This window comes from Rhineura floridana, chromosome 12 (assembly GCF_030035675.1).
Source record: "Rhineura floridana isolate rRhiFlo1 chromosome 12, rRhiFlo1.hap2, whole genome shotgun sequence".
Lineage (NCBI taxonomy): Eukaryota > Metazoa > Chordata > Lepidosauria > Squamata > Rhineuridae > Rhineura > Rhineura floridana.
In genome coordinates this window covers 3,037,063-3,050,833 of record NC_084491.1, presented here as the reverse complement: position 1 = coordinate 3,050,833, position 13,771 = coordinate 3,037,063, and the positions used below count along the sequence as shown (strand labels likewise).

At 46.6% G+C, this 13,771-nt stretch overlaps 1 long non-coding RNA gene across 4 annotated transcripts; it reads left to right on the top strand.

Annotated features, from left to right (window-relative positions):
* The first annotated feature begins 7,556 nt into the window (after positions 1–7,556).
* LOC133368542 (uncharacterized) lies at positions 7,557–12,678 on the top strand. 4 transcript variants are annotated; one of them, XR_009758683.1, is made up of 4 exons: positions 7,557–7,590; positions 7,834–8,078; positions 8,576–8,660; positions 12,261–12,678. It is a non-coding gene; the product is annotated as an uncharacterized LOC133368542 (long non-coding RNA). The 4 variants fall into 4 exon arrangements; XR_009758682.1 differs by lacking the exon at positions 8,576–8,660; XR_009758685.1 differs by lacking the exon at positions 8,576–8,660 and having other exon boundaries at positions 7,561–7,586; positions 7,927–8,078.
* Positions 12,679–13,771: the final 1,093 nt, after the last annotated feature.

The following is a 13,771-nucleotide window of genomic DNA, read 5'->3' as shown; positions in this document are numbered from 1 at the left end:
GGGACCACGATACCTTGCGGAACGCCTCTTCCGATATGAACCGGCCCGTGCACTACGTTCTGCTACGAAGGCCCTCCTCCGGGTTCCAACTCACAGGGAGGCCCGGAGGGTGATGACAAGATCTAGGGCCTTCTCAGTGGTGGCCCCCGAACTATGGAACAGTCTCCCTGAGGAAGTACGCCTGGCGCCGACTCTGCTCTCCTTCCGGCGCCAGGTCAAAACCTTCCTATTCTCTGAAGCATTTTAAGTTACACTGATTTAATTTTAAAAATGTTTATTGTGTTGGATTGTTGCTTGTATTTTAATATTGTTTTGTTATTTATTGTATTTTTATGCTGTTTTATGTTCACCGCCCAGAGAGCTATTGCTAGTCGGGCGGTATATAAATTTAATAAATAAATAAAATAAATAAATACTAGGAAATCCTAAGGAGGTGGGGTGGGATCCTTGGCACTCCTGATGTTGCTGGATGCAATTCCATTCATCCCTAATCATTGCCCATGCATGACGGTTGAGACTCATGAGACCTGGAGTTCAACATCATCTAGACAGCCCCGGTTATCTCCTTCTGTCCTAAATGGATCTGAAACCTACCTCTAGGTCACCAGGACGCCTACCTTATGTGGATCAAACTTCACTTTGTTCAATGTCATCCATTAAAACAAACAGCCAACATCTGTTCTGGATTTCCACAGATGTAGTGCCTGTGAAACTGAACCCTAGTCCGTCTCACTTTAGTGTGGTCCTTTCCCTTTGTCTTTGCTCGAAGCATTTTGGGTCACAAGAACTCTCAAAAATGCAGGAAGAGAAGGCTTCCAATTTTCCCCATTTCCCCCCTCACGCTAATTGGCAAGTTAGAGGAACCCTGTGCCATCATGCATCTAGCATGACTTCTGCAATAATCTCCTGTATGTCCCCACCTTCCCTCCAATATGCCATGTTGTGAATTGGATAAACTCCATGGTTTCTTTCCTCTAATGCCAAGTAGTGCCAGTGCCTTTGCTACCCCTGAAAAAGAGACACCAAGTTCAAATCCTTTATTTGCATTAGCCACAAGCCATTGCAGTTGGGATATATAAAAACAATAAAGAGTAGATATACAATTTAATCAAACTATCCTAATAACATTCTAGCATTTATATAGGACGCTAACTGGTGAAATTGATATATCCAAAATCCATCATCGTAAGAGACATGGACAGGTGAAACCATCATCATCAACAACAAAAACTTAAGGTACCATTGAAGATCTTGTTCCAATGGCACCTGCTAAGAATTTTGCAGACATTTCTGTCACCCTCTGCTCTTGGTCTGCAACACGAAAAAATGCATAGACGTTAATAGAACACTCTGAGAAAGATGACAGCAGTGGAGTAATGAGCTCACTTCTCAAATCTCTATAGACAGAGCAGAATAACATTGCATGGGCTACTGTTTCAACACTACCATCTCCACATGGGCATACACGATTTTGCAGTGGCATTCTTTTAAAACGACCTTTTAATAGGGGTGAAGATAGAATGTTCAATCTTGTTCTAGGAGAACTTCTTCTATATTTAAGAATTATTCACTAATAGGCAAAAAACCTTGCGGTTTAAGAACGTACCTATAGCACAGATATTTCTATCAAACTTTCAAAAGCAGGGAAATTGGGCAGCTATAGTGAATGCACCAGGGGAGCAGGAGACCTGACCTCCTCTCTGAGATATTGTACTGCCCTACAGATTGGTCAAAATGCAAACACAATTTGGGTTGGTCTTTCACAGTCCAATCCACTTGCTGTGTAGCTTGCAAGAATTTGGTAACGTGCCTCTGAGCATATGATGCGTAAGAGAAATGGACAAACAAGTAAAACCATCTACTAAAAAAATAACTCAAGGTACCATTGTAGATCTTGTTTTAATGGCATCTGCTAAAAATTTTGCAGACATTTCTGTCACCCTCTGTCACCTTTTAAAATGCCCATTTAATATGGCTGACGGTAGTCTGTTCAATCTTGCTCTAGGAAAAGCTCTTCTACATTTAAGAATTATTAGATTTTGTAATTAGGGTGCCGGTGAATTCAGATGACTAAGCGGAAAACTGTTATACTATGGGCAGAACTTTCCTATAGGAGCCAAATTGCTTTGTTGTTCAATGTCATAGAGACACAGTTTAATTAGAACTCCTGCTTTGCTAGCCCCTAAGATTTCTGTGGTGATAAACCATAAGAGCAGAGCCTTAAGGAGACGCCAAGTATATCTGCGCTCTGCAGAAACATGGACCGGAAGAGGGCTGAGTTGGCAAACACCACACCCTCCACGCGAAACTTTGCGGTCATCCAGCAGTTGTTATAGCTCTGAAGCAGCAAGGACATGAATAATACTCAAAGCTAATTAATGACAACTCCGAGACTCCCAAAATGAAATAGAACACAAAATGTGTTTATGACGTAGTTCAAAATGAAAGGGAATGTTCTTGGAACACAATCTGCGAGACTTCCAGCGACCTGGGCTGTGGTTCCAAAGATGCTAATCACTATGTTCTAAGCTGGATACATGCAAAGTTTGCACTTTGGGAAGGTGAATCAAAATGCCAAAGGTCTGAAAGAAAAGACATAAAAATGACTGCCACAAAAGGTCTTCTTAAAATCGTCATTCACCAACTCTTGTCTCCAGAATCTCTTCCTGTTATAGGTAAGTATAAGTGCTGGTTTTGGGGTACAAAGCCCTACACAGCTTGGGACCAGGTTACTTGAAAGGTCGTTGTGACGATCCCACCTTTGGCTCCACCTGTCAGGTTCCCACCTGCTTGTGGCTACCGCCTTTCACTAGGCACCACCTCAGGACACCACCAGTCAGGATCGTCGTTTTTATCTTTTCTCACTCTGCTCTAGCACAGATCTCTCAAGATCCCACTGCTAGGCAGCACCACCAGCCACTCCCTGTAAACAATACTGCTAGAGACTTTGCCTTAGTCTCCCTATGGCTTGTTACTTTGTGTCTGGGTGCCCTTGCTGTCCACAACCCCCCTGTATCTTTGTCTATAAAGCCTACAGTCCTGGGTTGCTCTGGATACTTGACGATGTTACAATATCTCCCTTCACCGCAGCCTCCATTAGATACAGTTTCCCTTCAGCCTTGGTAATTACTCTGCCCTCCCTTCTGGTCTGTATATCCCCAGCCAAGGATCAAGCTTTTGGTAAACCAATAAAAGTATTTATTTGATAACACTAGGAAATAACAAGATCAGCGGCGTCACTAGCAGGAGTGCGGGGAGGGGTGCGGACCTCCAGCACGCACCCTCCCAGGGGCATAGACGAGGTGGCTGGGCCTGCGTGTGTGCGTTCACGTGTGCGCGCTCGAGGCCAGCTACCCCTGTCCATGCCCCTGGGAGGGCGCGTGCCGGAGGGGCACCCAGCCGGAGAAGGCCTGGGAATGCCGGCGCGCCTCCCTCGCCCCGCTGATGCTGCTCCCGATCTCGCCTGCCCGCCTCCGAGGAGGGCGCAGCCTTGCCGCGCAACGGTGGGGGGCGGGGTGGCTGTGGGTATCACCCCCCTCAGGGTGTCACCCGGGTGCAGTCTGCACCTTCCGCACTCCAGTTGTGACGCCCCTGAACAAGATTACTTTAGGAATGTTTAACAAGTGTATGGTTTCATATAGTGTCACTCCTATGTTTCCAGTTATATATATCCTGTCCAAATAGCAGCCTAATAGAATCCGAACCTCCCGCAGAACTCTGTCAACTCAATCCCAACTGCCTCCCACTCCAACTCCTTTCCAGTCACTCTCCTCTCAACTTCCCACAAAACAGAACCCTGAACCAACTGTCATCCGTCGGGACTTAGACTCCAATGTTATAACAGTTGAATCAAATGAGGTATCTAGAATACAGCCTTGTCCTGATTTTTTGGATGGATTTCAGTTGGTGCAGCTTGAGGACGTTGACAAGGTGCTTGGACAGGTGCGTGCAACCACTTCTGTATTGGATCCTTGCCCTTCTTGGCGAATAAAAGCTAGCAGGGATGGAAGAGCCGGATGGGCCAGGGAAGTGATTAATGCCTCATTGCGAGAGGGAGTGTTCCCTGACTGCCTAAAAGAGGCGGTAGTGAGACCGCTCCTGAAGAAACTGTTGAGCAGAAAAAGTTACATTAAATTGATTTGATCACATAGGTTTATTTCCTGGTGACCTGACCTTTCACATTCCAGTGGCTCAGTGAATAAAAGCCGGTTTAAGCTGGAAACGTTCCTTCCTCCCTGTTTCTTGTATCATACCCAAAACCAATACCTCGCATATAGTTGCAAAGTGTATCTTGAAAGAAATGTTAAAGTTTCCCTAGTGCCTCATAAAACCTTGACATGCAAGTCTTTGAAATGCAAGCCTGGCATATTAAGGCTGTCACCATTCAAGGGGCGCCTGGTTGCTAATGGTGCCCCATCCCATGTCTATCTTTTGTCTCTGGCTACAGAGTGCTTATCTCAAGGACATGTAAATTATGCAGACCCAAGTCTGAAAGCATTTCCTATGTCCCTGCTAATGTTCCTCCCCTGCACTCCTTCACCTCCTTTTCTATGACGCTGCTCCCCAATATTGTAACCTCTGGGGTAAAGCTATATATTCTCTGTTTTATCAATAAACAGGGTTCCCATTCTGAAGGCTTTGAGCTGTAAGTAGTGGGACCCCTTTGCAAAGGATTTCTGTGTTGTTTTTAATTGATCTCTGGTAGTGGGTCTTTTTGCACTCAACTCCCGCACCCCTCCTGGGTGGATGTGAGCTGGGGTAGACAGAGACAGCTCGCGTGTCTGGTTTGGACCTAACAAAACCTTCCCTCGACCCAGAAAACTTTAACAATTATAGGCCGGTAGCAAATATCCCATTCCGGGGCAAGGTCCTGGAACGAGTGGTTGCGGATCAGCTCCAGACACTCTTGGATGAGACCGATTATCTGGATCCATTTCAATCGGGTTTCAGGCTCGGTTTTGGCACCGAGACAGCCTTGGTCGCCCTGTATGATGACCTTTGTCAGGAGAAAGACAGGGGGAGTGTAACTCTGTTGATTCTCCTTGATTTATCAGCGGCCTTTGATACCATCGACCATGGTATCCTTCTGGGGAGACTCGCCGATTTGGGAGTTGGAGGTACTGCTTGGCAGTGGTTCTCCTCCTACTTGGCGGGTCGCCTCCAGAAGGTAGTGCATGGGGAGTATTGCTCGGCACCCTGGATCCTCCAGTATGGAGTTCCGCAGCGGTCAGTTCTATCCCCCATGCTTTTTAACATCTACATGAAGCCACTGGGTATAGTCATCAGGAGTTTTGGAGTGTATTGTCACCAGTATGCTGATGACACACAACTCTACTTCTCCTTTTCATCTTTTTCAGGTGAGGCTGTTGATGTGCCTGGCGGCGACAATGGACTGGATGAGAGCTAACAAACTGAGGCTCAATCCAGACAAGACTAAAATGCTTTTAGTGGGTGGTTCTTCTGATCAGATGATGGATGTTCGACCTGTCCTGGATGGGGTTGCACTCCCCCTGAAGGAGCAGGTTCGTAGCTTGGGCGTTCTTTTCAAACCATCCTTGTCACTTGAGGCTCAGGTAGCCTCGGTGGCACGGAATGCTTTCTACCAACTTCGGTTGGTGGCCCAGCTACGCCCCTATCTGGACAGAGACAACCTTGCTTCAGTTGTACATGCTCTGGTAACCTCTAAATTAGATTACTGTAATGCGCTCTACGTGGGGCTGCCTTTGAAGACGGTTCGGAAACTGCAGCTCGTGCAAAATGCAGCGGCCAGATTGTTAACAGGGACCAGGCGGTCCGAACATATAACACCGATTCTGGCCCGCTTGCACTGGCTGCCTATATGTTTCCGGGCCCAATTCAAGGTGCTGGTTTTAACCTATAAAGCCTTACACGGCCTGGGACCACAATACCTGATGGAACGCCTCTCCCGATATGAACCTACCCGTACATTTCGTTCAACATCGAAGGCCCTCCTCCGGACGCCTACTCAGAGGGAAGCTCGGAGGGTAGCAACAAGAAAAAGGGCCTTCTCAGTGGTGGCCCCCGAACTATGGAACGATCTCCCCCTTGAAGTATGCCTGGCGCCAACGTTATTATCTTTTTGGCGCCAGGTTAAAACCTTCCTCTTCTCTCAGGCATTTTAATTTAATTATGTCACATTATAACATCTTCGTATTTTTATATTTAACACTTTTAGTATTTTTAATATATTAGTTTTTTAATATTTCGTATTTCTGTGTGTTTTGAATTATATATGTGGTTTTAATTGTATATTGATGTTTTATTCTGTTGTGAACCGCCCAGAGAGCTTCGGCTATGGGGCGGTACAGAAATTTAATAAATAAATACATTAATTAATAAATCCTCTCATTTATACCTTCAGCCACTCAAACGCTCAGCCAATCATCATACAGCATTCTCCAGCATTCTAACCCATGTACTCCCCCCTCTTACTCAATTCACTTACCATAGATCCCCATATAAACCCGCACTTACCAGATTTACAGCTTTTAACATAGAAGGACATCACAGCAGTCATCCTTCAAGATCCGCTCTTTCTTGAATGTTGTGATGCAGTTTTCCAACCAAGCAATGTTTACAAAAATGTCTATATGAGGAGGAAGTGTGCACCAGTGGGCTGCACCCTCCCTCCCTGAGTATATATGCACATTGTAGGCTTAGCAAGTCACCTGCTAGAAGGGTCTAAGCAGGACATTTTGGGGTAATACCTTGACTGGCCAAAGGGTCCCTCCTTTTTTCCTACTTCACACTGTTGGATGAATTAGATTGGCATATGGGAGTGGTGCAGTTTGGTTGCTCTTTGGGGCAGAGAGTCTGTGCCGGTGTGGCAGTTGGAGAGAGAAAAACAAAGTCTACTGAGGCATTGTTGGGTTAAAGCACCAGCAGATCCCTAATGGGAGCCCCTGAACACTGGTTCAGCAGGGCCTGGCGGGCCATTTTGGGTCCACGCTCAAGGCTCACCTAGCAAGGCAGGAAGTTCTTCTACATCTTTGGGTGGGGAGCCACAGTCAGCAGCTGTATCACATGCCCAGTGGCCTAGAGAGAGGTTTACCTTTCAGAATTAGCTAATTCACGCCTCATGGCCAGTTAATTTAGTTAATTTGGCCAACAGTTCCCGCAAGTTGTTATATTAATAAATGTAACCTTATCCAGAGTTTGCATCTCATGAGTCTTCTTTGTGGGTGTGTGTACAAATGCTGATCTTGTAGATGCCAGACACTCCACTCCAACGGCGCCAAGGTCAGCTTATTTTTTGTTATAAGCGTCCACAGCATTGATCAAGACAGGGGAAATCATACCAAACACCAATTAACAGAAACAGGATGTCTTCCCAAATGAGGCAACTTGTACTCCATGAAAGAAAACCTCTTGGGTGTGGTTCACAAGACTCCCCGCAAGTCACAAACAGTTTGCCGAAGATCCAGTGATTACAGCAAGGCTGCATTCAACAATTAGCTCTTTTTTGCTGACTCCGGACGCTGACGTTCTGAATGAAACAGTATAAAAGGAGCCCTGAGATATTACAATAGCATCTCTTGGTGTTCAGCTGCTCCTTTTCATCTGCCGTATGTATCCTTTTCAGTTAAATATCTAGTGAATTTGGTAACAGGTGCCTCTGAGCATACAGTGAGTGGTGGCAACATCTGCCATTTCCAAAGATGGAGAATTACATTTTCGTATGTTTGTTGGTGTTCTTACTTTGATTCTTCTCTGTGTTACTACTCTTTCTGCAGAGAATCTGTCCTAAAAAATTATTTCTCTCATTATTCATTGTAGAAATCTGTGTCAAATTTATTTTCCTTAATTTCAAAGCCCTTTTATTGCGATGTCATATGATGGTGAAGATAGCCTCTTTTGTTTCAAACTGAAAGTTATGCTCTATTTCTATTTTGGGCACATTAACAGTTGAATCTAAAACTGCACTTTGATGTAAAATCAGACGGATTACAATACGTTGATACTTCAGCAATGACTCTAGCTGTTGGAAAAAACAAACTTGGCCTGCACAAGATGCATGTTTCAGCCTGCTATGCTTCAACTACTCCACTTAAGGAAAGGTGGGCGTGTTCAATTAATTTTGCTAGAATATATTTCACCTCCCATTCTTTTATCTTGTGCAAACTGAGACACTCCTAATGTCCATTGGAAATTATTATACAGAACAGTCAGTGCCATTATTCCACAATTGTTTATGGAGCTTTTTTTTTAGTGTTGCAAAGTGTTGCTGTAGTTCACAGATTCACAGAAACAGAAGCAAAAGAGAATGCTTTACTATAGAAAACTTCACTAAAATTGCAAAGTAAATCAATCATATTTAAAGTGACTATCTGAACAAAGTGCCAGGTGCTCCTCTGTGGGGAGGGAGTTTGAGTATGCCCACAGAGGATATCCTCTCCTGGTCCACCACCACCCTGAGGGCCTCCTCTGCTGATCTTAACACCTGACAGAGTCTGTAGGGGAGAAGGTGGTCTTTTAGGTGGGCTTGTGTTGTGCTTCACGCTAAAGTGGATTTTTCTTCTGTCCAACTCAACACTTGACTTCTGTGGGCTGAAAGTTGTCTGGTCTGACCTGTGACAAAACCCTAATATCAAACGGGAACAGCTGCAGCACGAGGGGACTGAGGAAGACCTGCCCTGGGAGTGAGTATCTGGTATCTGGGTGCTTGCTACTAGCTCCTTTGGGCTGCTGTCTGTCCAGACAGCTGAAGTCCCTGGTAAGTGGTGCAAGGACTGGGACCCCCTGCCTGGCCCTTGCTCCAGAGAGAGGCTGCAGTTAATCTCGCAGCCCCTTGCAACAGCTGCTGGCTGGACCAGGTGGCATAAAAGCACAGCTGCCCTTCGGGAGCCCCTTCGGGAGTCCCGAGGGTGAGGGCGCTACCCCTCTTCTAATACTTTTTCTTGGTTTTTTTTATTTGTTTCCTGTTAAACCAGTCTAGAGGAGATTGGTGGTGGGGAGGGCGTATGGTGCATGTGTAGTTCCTGCACAGGGTGGGAGCCTGTGCAGTGAACTGAATGAGAGGAGAAAGTCACCAGATGCCTTCAGAGTGAGAGTCTGTAACTGGCAGAAGGCTGGCCCTACCTGGGTGTGAGGGGGAGTAGACGGGCCCTGTGTGAAAACGTTTGAATGGGTGTGACTGTTCCCAATCCTCGCAGAGGCCTACTGGGATAATTTGCTCTGGCAGGCTTTGTTGGTGGGCTTGTGTTGGGCCCATATTAGGTGTTTAGGAGGAGTCTTAGTACGGAGGAACATGGGTGATGCCACCCCAATTTCAGTGATTATGGGCAGAGGGAAATATAGCCATGGGGAGGTGGTGAATTACCCGAGAAGGCGAAGGCAAGGTTATCTGCACCTTGTTCCTTGCTGCCACTCCTCTCATGGTTTGGTTCCTCCTTGCTCATCTGCTGTGCCCACTGGCCTGTGTGTGTTGTTGTTTAACGCCAGATCTGTATATAATAAGACCACTCTCATCCATTATTTATTTATTTTATTTTATTCAATTTCTATACCGCCCACAGCCAACGGCTCTCTGGGCGGTGTACAACATAAATCCATGACTTGATTGTGGATGAAGGTGCCGATTTGGTGTGTATTACTGAGACCTGAGTGGGTGAGCTTGGAGGGGTTGATCTGACTCAGCTCTGCCCACCTGGATATTCGCTGCAGCACCAGCACATGCTGCAGGGACGGGGGGGAGGAGTTGCTGTGGTCTACAGAACTTCCATCTCTGTCACCAGGAAACCACTCTGTCTTGGAGCTGGCTGTGAGGGCCTGCACCTGGTGTCGGGCCGAGGAGACAGTAAACTAGGGTTGCTGCTGGTGTACCATCCACCCTGCTGCCCGGCAGCTTCTCTGACTGAGCTGGTGGAGGTCATCTCAGCTGTGGAGTTGGAGGAGCCCAGAACGATAGTCCTGGGTGATTTCAATGTCCATGCTGAGGCTGCCACTAGTGTTCCGGCTCGGACTTCATGGCCTCCATGATGACCATGGGGCGTCTCAACTTGTTACTAGCCCAACACATAGGGCAGGGCACACCCTCGACTTGGTTTTTGCTCCAGATGGAGGAAGGGGTGGTCTGGAGATAGCGGGGGTGGACGTCACCCCATTGTCATGGTTAGATCACTTCCTGGTGAAGTTTAGACTTATGGCTCCAATCCTTCCTTGCAGGGGTGGTGGACAGATTAAGATGGTCTGCCCCCGGAGCCTAATGGAATCCACTGGATTCCTGAATGCCCTGGGGGAGTTCCCAGTAGATAGAGCAGGTGACCCTGTTGAAGCCCTTGTCATGCTGTAGAACAGCGAGGCGCATCGGGCTCTCAACACGGTTGCCCCCGATCGCCCTCTCCGGCACTGTGGAGCCCAGCTTGCACCTTGGTACACCAGTGAGCTAAGGGCAATGAAACAGGCAACATCTGCTGCAACTTCTTGGGAACGGTTTCAGTTGATGCGGCCCGATGACGTGGACAAGGTGCTTGCAATGATGCGGCCAGCAGTGTGTCCTCTCGACCCTTGCCCTTCTTGGCTTATTAAAGCTTGCCGAGGGGGTCTGACTGAGTGGATCCAGGGTGTGGTCAACGCATCATTGTGAGAGGGAGTGGTTCCAGCCACCTTGAAAGAGGCGGTGATTCAACCACTCCTGAAAAAGCCCACCCTGGACCCATTGGTATGCGACAACTACCGACTGGTTGCAAATGCCCCCTTCTTAGGGAAGGTGATTGAGAGGGATGTGGCGCAGCAACTGCAAATACTCTTGGATGAAACAGATTATCTTGACCCATCCCAGTCTGGGTTCAGGCCTGGCTATGGGACTGAATTGGCCTTGGTCGCCCTGATGGATGACCTTTATCGGGAGAAGGACAGGGGGAGTGCGACCCTGTTGTTCTTACTTGATCTCTCAAAGTCTTTTGGTACCATTGACCATGGTATCCTTCTGGGCTGACTTGGTGAGATGGGTATTGGAGGCACTGTTTGACAGTGGTTCTGATCCTATCTCCAGAGTCGTTCTCAGAGAATAGCATAGGGTGACTGTCTTTTGACCCCCTGGCAGCTGTGCTGTGGGGTGCCACAGGGCACCATCTTGTCCCCCATACTGTTTAACATCTATATGAAGCCCTTGGGAGCAGTCATCAGGAGCTTTGGGGCGAGGTGTCAGCAGTATGCTGATGATACCCAGCTCTATTTCTCTGTAACATCTGAATGGGGAGAGGCTGTGCAAGCCCTGGACTGCTGCCTGGACTCAGTGGTGTGCTGGATGAGGGCCAATAAACTGAGTCTGAATCCTAGCAAGACAGAGACGCTGTGGGTTGGTGGTTCCCGAGTTTGGATAATTGGTCAGTTGCCTGCTTTGGATGGGGTCGTACTCCATCTGAAAGAAGAGGTCCGTAGCCTGGGGGTGCTCCTGGATCCATCTTTGTCGCTAGAGGCCCAGGTGACCTCCGTGGCTAGGAGTGCCTTTTACCAGCTTCGGCTGGTTAGACAGCTGCGGCTGTTTCTGGACCGGGATAGCCTGACCACTGTTGTCCACGCACTGGTAACCTCTAGGCTGGATTACTGTAATGCGCTCTATGTGGGGCTGCCCTTGAGGTTGGTCTGGAAGCTGCAGCTGGTGCAAAATGCGGGGGCGAGACTGGTCTTGGAGCAGGGTATCACCAACATGTCACCCCGCTGCTGAAAGAATTGCGCTGGCTGCCCATTTGCTACCGGCTAAGTTCAAGGTTCTAGTTTTGGGGTACAAAGCCCTATACAGCTCGGGACCAGGATACCTGAAAGACCGTCTTACCCCTTATATGCCCAGTCAATCACTGCGCTCTGCAGGTGAGGCCTCCTGCAGATACCATCTTATCAGGAGGTCCGTTCTGCACAATAGAGGGAACGGACCTTTAGTGTGGCAGCACCTACCCTGTGGAATTCTCTCCCTTTGAATATCAGGCAGGTGCCAGTCTGCATCTGTGTCAGAATTGTTTAATATGTTTTTTAATAATGTTTTCAACCCTTTTTAAAGGTTGTTTTTAAATGTTTTTAATGCTGTTTTGTTTTCATGTATTTTAAGACCTGTTTTTATGATGTTTTGGAGTGTTTTGATGCTTTGTTTGCCGCCCTGGGCTCCTGCTGGGAGGAAGGGTGGGATACAGATTGAATAAATAGATAAAAAAATAAATAAATATGTTATATAGTGAGGTTTTTTAAAACAAATATCATGAGCGTGGCCTGCCTTCACTCCTCTTCTGCATGTCTTCTTCTAGACTACCTTCCAGTAATTCCAACATGGCCATCTATTCAGTGCGAATATACACCATCCGACCCGGCCATTTCGAGGGCCCTCCCATCGTCTTCGGACCCATGACCGGGAGACCACCCTTCCTGCAAGAAGTCTACATCATCCCAGCCGGACCCACCCTTCCTGATAGCTAACTATTCAATCCATGCTCAGAGCTTGGAAGTAACTAGTTACAAGTAATGAATTACTTGTAATTTATTACTTTTTTGAGTAACAAGTGGGTAACTTCATTACATTTTGCTGGTAATAGAATGAGTAGTAACTTCATTACTTTGGAGGAGTAATGGTAATGTTTCCAGCATTACTTTTGCGCATTACTTGGGGGGGGAGCAGGGGAAGTCTTCTGCTCCTCTGATTTGTGAATAAAAACCATGTGCTTCAAATTGGGCTTCTGTGCAGCATTGTTCTTCCTTCATGCTCTGTGGGTGCTTAGGAGGCGATGAGGGAAGAGGTGGAGAGCGAGACTGGGTGGAGAAAACAATTGTTTAAAAATGGACAGGAGTGGCAGGAGAAAAGAGCTGGAGGCAATATATATATACAAAAAATATGTGTGTTGGGGTATCATCATTGCTGGGGGTGGGGTGAGGGGATGTGAGATTCTATTATGCCATTCTGTTAATCTTATGGGGGGAAATTCTACTACCCTCTGTGTGTGTGCTTATTTTTAATGTTGTTTTAGGCTACTTAGATGTGCAGCAGCCAAGGCCAGCACCTTGTAGGGATTTAAAAAGAAAAGTAACTGAAATGTAATTGTAGTGATTACTTTTGAGTAAAAGTAAAGTAATCAGTTACTTTCGGAGCAATTGTAATTGTAATGGTAATTACTCCTTTTGGGGGGCCATGTAACTGTAACTGTAATTTATTACTTTTTAAAACTAATCTTCCAAGCTCTGTCCATGCTACTTCTTCCCACGTAGAGCTCTCTTGCCATTTCATGGCCAGCCCTGCTGATGGAGAAAAGTGGATTTTTTCTATATTCACACATATAAAAATAGGTTATTATATTAGAAGGGTTGGGTTTATATAATAAAATCACAAGGAACTAAAAGAATTAAGTGAAAGGCCACAGGTCGTGGGATCATAGGACCACATCCACGTCTGCCTGCCTTCAGCAATGTGGTAGCCTCAGGTGCCCTTAGACCGTAACCTGGGAAGCCAAGGCGATGCCCTCCAGATGGCATTGGACTACTATGCCCAGCATCCCTGACAGTTGCTGGCACAGCTTTTGGGGTTTGGGGCAACTTTGCTGAGGGATGTTTGTCAGGGGCTGAGCTCAGAGTAGGGATGCAATCATCAGTATATTTTGGTTCTCTTCATTTCTCTCCATATCTCATTGTTTGGAAATTCGGTTCTACATATTTCTGCCACAATTTGTGGGGTTTTTTCTTTTTAAAAAATCCTCATGAAAATTCTTCACCATTGTAGTGCAAATGTATCCTAATATATACATTTTAGTATGTCCTCTTGACTAAGGTA